Genomic DNA, 6,892 nt, shown 5'->3' on the forward strand with positions numbered 1-6,892 from the left:
CTGACTTGATTTCCATCATTTGCCAAACAAAAGTTCCATGGTGGTTTTCAAGATAGTCAGTCATCAGTCTGACTTTGGGACAAGGCACACATAGTTCCTAGGGACATGTCACAGTGTGGTTAACTTCTCCTCCCTGCTTAAGTACCTAGAGAGGGTCACCCTATGGCCTTCTGAGAACCACTCGAGAGATATCGATCTTGACATCCCCAGAATGGCCCCATAAATTGAGATATCATCAGTGTATGTGCATTAACTTGTGTGTGTTTGTGTGTGTGTATTTAAATCACAATAACAAATGGATTGTAACATTGAAGTTTCTTCTCATCTTGAGAAGAATATTTGCTACAGAAACACTCTCACAGTAATAGTGAGAGTGTAAACTATCTAATAAAGGAGAAATAACTGGAGGAATCCCCCAGGAGTTAGGCTCAGTGTCCCAGGAATTACGCCCAAGGAAAGTCAATGAACTCAGTGATGGAAGATAAAACCCAGCCTAAATAAAACCCTAAATCATTTAGGTGGAACATGAGATAGTCTTACAACAGTTACAAGAGGTCTAAAATACCTGGACTAGAACATAAGGGGAACACAATGACATGGAGCTGAGAGTGCATGGCAAAACTGATTGGATCTGGCAAAAATTATGTAAGTATACCAAGGAAACCACCAGTGGGACAAAACCCTAAGAAATCTGTATGACAACATATCATGTTGAACATAATGAGATTTATAGACAAAGGAAAGATCTTAATTATGTCACTGTCACACAGGTGATGATGAACCAGTGCCATCGTAGCGTGACTCCCTGCAGTGTTTAAGATAACTTGTCAATTCTGTCTAGTCAGTTACAAGGAAATTTGCATTAATTGCACAGATTAACTATCAGCATCATTTACTGCACAATCAAAGGCAAGGCAAAGAAATCATAGACATGTTGTTGAATGCTGATGATGTTATTGGGAGTTTTGATGGGTTTTTTTCTTAAAGGGAAATCATCGGTGCCTCTCATGCATGAAGCAGATCCTTTCTCTGTGATGTTTCCTGAATAGCCACTGAGATACCAGCCCATTGAGTTGTGGTCTCTCTCTCTTTTAAAAAGCAACTTCTACCTTCAGCTTGATCTCTTGCTTGAGCTTCCCTTCCGGCTACTAGGCTCCTTTTCTGATCCTGCAGAGGGCTTTTGTCAGGGATTGTGATCTCTAAGTTTTTCCCCTTTCAAGAACTAATCATTCTATTAATCACAATTCTAAACTGCTGTGGGAGTTTGTTTGTGACTTATGCCTTCACATGTGATACAAGCGACCTGTGTGTATAGGGTCTTCTCTCTGTTCATGTGGGGAAGGCATGGCAGCAGGAGTAGATGGCTGCTCATTCTCTGTAAGGAAATCAGTAAACAGTGGGGACCAAGTACAAGGATGTCCTGAAATATTAAGTCTTGTCCTTTCAAGGCCCCAAAGCCTCCCGCTAGGTTCAGGGTCACGACAATCTCCAAAACCCACCGAGCATGAAGTATTCAGAACCAGAAGCCTGTGTGTGCCATATCACATAAATTCATCGTGAGTACACCAACCTCTTTTTTTTTAATTCTAAATTATTTTGTCCCAACAGAACGATCTATATTAGCAATTAACCAAATTTGCTGCATCTTTGGTGTCCTAGAATTGCTTTAAATTGTTGCTGGGACAGTCTTACAAACCTTCCTGTGCTGTTATGAGACCTTAAGGGGACAGCACTTATTTCAGAAATCAAAGGCAGTTGGGTTCAATCCTATGGTTAGCTGTTAGCTAGACACTGGAAGGATGGATTTGACTAAGAAAGGGAGACAGCATACATGGAGGCAGGTAACCTTTCCTTTGCAAAATGACCCATTTTGAGGCCTTACTTCAGGCTCTTCTCTTCTCCTAATCTTGGTATTTTTTTAGTTTAGGAGAAGAATTAAAACTCCATTTACAGTATCTGTGAACATGAATGAGTTAAGTATGTGTGACCAACTTGATGTCTGCCTGTCTGTCAACAGGGCCAGAGTTCACGGGCATCTGATGCATAGCACAGGAATGTCAGCCATCAATCTCTGGTCCACCTAACTCTACAGCATTAGAGTTGTCATGGTTGCTCATCTGACCTTCCTCATATGATCTCCATCCACAGAGATGTCAGAAAAATCCTCCCCTGAGAGTGCAAGTTCTTTACAAATGAAAGATTGTACAACAGAAGACACATGGGAGATTTATATGGGCAAGCTGTTGAAAGGATAAAGTGACAGAAGAAGTTTATTGATTAATTAAAGAAAGATTCCGCTTCAGCTGATAGGTTCGAACATAGGTAGGTGGAGTAAACAAAATAGAATGACGGGAGGAAGAGGTAGTGAGCTCAGAGAAGCCATGCTCCCCTCTCCCCGGCAGATGCCATAGCTCTGCTCTCTGAGGCAGATGTCGATGCAGCCAGCCACCATGTCAGACATGCTGAATTTTTCCTGGTAAGTGCACCTCGTTATACTACACTGATTATTAGAAATGGGCTAACATGCTGAATCTAATGGGCCAGCAGTGTTTAAAAGAATACAGTTTTTGTGTATTTATTTCAGGCATAACCTTCATGCGGCCGTGGTGCTGGGGACACAGCCTCGCTGCTCAAATAACTACAGAATGGCTTGCAGCCTTGTGGACAACTGAATCCACTGAAAGCCTGAGAAAGCTTGGGAAAGAGTAAAGCATGATTTCTTGGTAGCAGCGATTTCTCGGTCTGCTCTGCTTGATAGAAGAAAGCAAGGGCTCTCATCTAAATGAGGCTTGCTGACTCAGCTTCAGCTGCAAAACCCTGCAGCCCTTAAGAGGTCCTGCCACAAAACAGTTAAATGGTGTTGATAAAAGCCAACTGAATGCTTGTATGTTTTCAGCAGTAGCAGGAAAAAAAAAATGTGTTGTTTTAAAATGCCGGCTTTCTGGGCCATCCTGCCTGGGCAAACTCTGACTGTTTGAGGAAGGACGGCCAGCTATAGAAAGAGGGCTTGAGTGTTGTCTGTTGCAGCCTCTTTGATGGCAAGGACCTTGAAACACTGTAGACTTGTGGCACTGAATGCGGCTCTGTTCGGTACCTCAGCCACAAGGTTGGAATGGCGGAAAACTAAGAAATGGGCTACATCTGGCCAGCAAAGCCACGGCTTTAGTCCTACTGAGATTGCTTGGTAAATGAAAGACTCATGTGGTCAGAAAAACAGAGAGAGAAATAGAGTAAAGAGAGATTCAAAGACAAAGAAAATTTTTAAATGATTTACAGTGTGTTAAAAATATGTGCAGGCTAAAATTTGAAGTTCTTAAAGTTAAAAAAAGGAAGAGAGTTGTTGGGTGTGGTAGTACACACCTGTAAACCCAACACATGGGAGGCAGAGGGAGATTGACCTCTGTACCTTCAAGGTGAGGTAGCACATGACTTTAATCCCAGTGCCTTGAAGGCAGAGACAAACAGATCTTTGTGAGTTCAATGTGTAGTAGCATACACCATTAATCCCAATGCCTGAAAGGCAGAGAGAGGCAGATCTCTGAGACTTCAAGGACAGACAGGTATACAGAGTTATTCCAGGTCAAAGATACAGAGAACCTGTCTCAGAAGGCAAAAAATAAAAAGGAAAAATAAACAAAATAGAGGTTAAATTGAAGCGCACAAAGATGGAAAATTCACAGCGAATTTTGATATTGTATGCTATTATGCTCTTTTTGAATCATTTGAATTTTGAGGCAGTAGCAATAGCTGCTAAAAGATGTTTCTTTATAAAAGCTGCTGAAATAATCCAACATAGATATTTTGAAAATGCCTTGACTTTGAAATTTGGTCTAAGGACATGATGCTTTGGAAAGGAGTTTCTATTTTGTTTTCACAGAGGGTGATAGTCTGTGGATGCCTCTATCCTAATATGGTAGGATGGACCACGCCCTACTTAAAGGTTGCTGTGAACACCTTTAAAAAATTGCTTCGCTCAACTGCCAACTGAGATAAATCAATAATGATGCCACCATTCAGCAGGAAGCATTTTGGAGAGAAAAAACTGCACCCACGTTCCCAAATATGGCTTATAAATGTTCTTTTACATTTAAAGTGGGATGTGATATAGATATGAATATTTGCATTAGTATAGATTTTGCATTACTGATAGAGATTTTAGGTCAATTGTGTTATATGTATATGCATTTTTGATCTTAATTAAGGTATTGTGATTGTGTAGTTCATTTAAAAATATAATGTATATAGGTTATTAATGGATAATCATTAATAATAGTCAAGTTTGTAGTCATGTTAGTTAGATTTTCTAGCTCCATATATACATATATATATATATATATATTTCAGTTAGATAGGCATTATTCATATCTCTCTAGACTACAAAATAGGCTATTTAATGTTTTAGTACCTTAGCGTTTTTCATGACAGTGAGACACTCTACTCTTGGCAGCACATATCTACTTCAGGAAGAAGATGGGCATCAAAGAGGATCCTTATGGAGTTTGATAGCCATTTGGGGAAGAAACTGCTCTTGCCTGGATTGTTGCATAAACTGTACACAGAAAACACTCAGAGAGAGGACTACTGAACTTGCCTAAAGGTGAGATGATCTTTCCATGTTCCTGATTCAGGAAAGGGTCAGCAAAACATTCTTCAAGACAAGCAGATAGGGACTGCCTTTGAAATTTCCTTCTTCATGGAAATGTCTGCTGGAAACTATCGGCCTGTAGGCTGAGGATGGAAACACCAACGGTACAGAGGAACTTTGGGTGACTGTCCAGGCAGCGAGATGTCTCTGTCATTTCTAGAGTTTGAAAATGGCTTACTTTTTGTTTGCTTAGGTAATACTGTATTATTCTGGAGTCTATGATAGAGTTGAAGAAGAGATAGATAGTTATAGTTTTCCATTGTTATGATAAAAGATAAAATAGATATAAATATTGTAACTAATTCTTGCTTGATAACTGTTTTGTTATTTGTAATTTAGCTATATTGAAGTTAAAGATTCCATTCTTGTTTAAACAGAAATAGGAGTAATGATGGAGTATAGGTCATTGGTTAATTAAATAAAGAAACTGTTTGGCCTGCAAGGTTAGAACATACGTGGGTGGAATAAACATAAGAGAATGCTGGGAGGAATAGGAATTGAGCTTAGAGATGCCATGCACCTCTGCCAGGGGCAGAAATAGTAGCTCTGCACTCTGAGGCAGATGGCGATACAGCCAGCTACCAGGTCAGACAAGCTAAATTATTCCTTCTAAGCGCACCTCGTGCTGCAACATACATTATTAGACATGGGTTAAGAGGCTGAAAATAATGGGGCAGGCAGTGTTTAAATGAATAGTTTTGTGTTGTTGTTTCGGAGCATAACCTTACAAGGCGGCCCCATGGGGATGCAGCCCTGCTGCTCAAATTTCTACAATCAAGGGGGAAATGGAAGAAGGGAAGAATGAAGAGAGAGAGACAAGGAAGAATGGATGAATTCAATCATTCATTGGAAAAATGAGTGAACCAATGAATGAGGAGACCTAGTAGGAAAAAATGTGCTGCATTCCCTCAGAGAGTCAGGTCTAATTAAGGATTGACAAGGTTTTCCACTAAGGAGGAGGCTTATTCCATTTTACCTTCTTTGTGCTCCAGGCCCACCCACAAGAGTGATGATGAGGACAGGGAGAAGAAGAGGAGAGGGTGTACCAGAATTCCCTGGTACAATTTCTCACCCAAATTGTAGCCAAATCACCTGACCTGGGACAGCTGATCTACATGCTGGACCCTAACTCCCAGTTTGACAACTCTAACATTTTAACCAAGTTTGTGAAGATGAAGGAAACAAAAATAGCCCAGTTACAGGATGGCAGGTTCCTTACAGGATGGGAGTCAGACATCAGTACCATACTGGTATTTGGCGGTTTGATGGGTGTGTGGGGTCTTTGCCAGACTCCACCTAGCATCATGGATTCCCTACTTTACTGATATTATGGAGTTCGGTGCATTCATCATATGTGTGCATGTCACACACTAGTGGGCATCATATGTACATGTTTATCCAGTGTGTGGGTGAGTGTGTTCATGAGTTTTATAGCCCAAGTACTACAGAACATGATCAATGAAAGGGAACACTGTTTTCCAGATATGGCAGGGCAATTATTTAAATGAACTGACAAGGGTTGGATGGCATGGATAAGACCTATGAGAGTTCAAGGCATACCGAATCCAGGCATGACAAAGTAGGTGGCAGACAGAATTCTGGCAAAACTAAGTAGGTAGCTTGATGTCCAACTTACTGGAGAAGAGCAACTGAGCGGAGACACTTTTCACTAGGCAACATGCTCTAGTGGAGATCAAACATCCTTCGACTTACAGCCAGTATGAATTAAACCATTCACCAAATGAAACCTAATTTTCTCTGATTTTGAGTATACATTTGTGTCCCTTCCTGATTAATCTACTCTTTATCCTCTTAAGTCCCAATACCTCACGCTGATATCGGTCACATCTTTCCATTTGACATGGTTTTCCCTCAAGTTTCATACCGCCCCGAGATCATACAACTTTTTGTCCCCTCTCCACTGCTTCCTTGACAGCCATCTTGTCCTTTACCACACCACGCATCCCCAGTCCTTTACTCTCCAAGGGGAAAAGACCATAAATCCTGCTTTGTTTTGAGGCATGTATTTCTGTGATGCCCCATCCACCAAACACAATCCATCATTGACCAAATAACACAACATGTTAACAAATTTTTATTCTTTGAGAAAGAAAAATCCATTAGAAAACATACCAGGATTCATAGAAGACCTGAGGTATCTCTGAAAAAACACATTCCCAAAGAGAGCATTAAGTCTGCCCCTCAAAATTTGAGAATTTCACTTTAACAGATCTTCACCAAATCATA

The sequence above is a fragment of the Microtus pennsylvanicus genome (assembly GCF_037038515.1).
Source record: "Microtus pennsylvanicus isolate mMicPen1 chromosome Y unlocalized genomic scaffold, mMicPen1.hap1 SUPER_Y_unloc_2, whole genome shotgun sequence".
In the NCBI taxonomy this organism is placed as follows: domain Eukaryota; kingdom Metazoa; phylum Chordata; class Mammalia; order Rodentia; family Cricetidae; genus Microtus; species Microtus pennsylvanicus.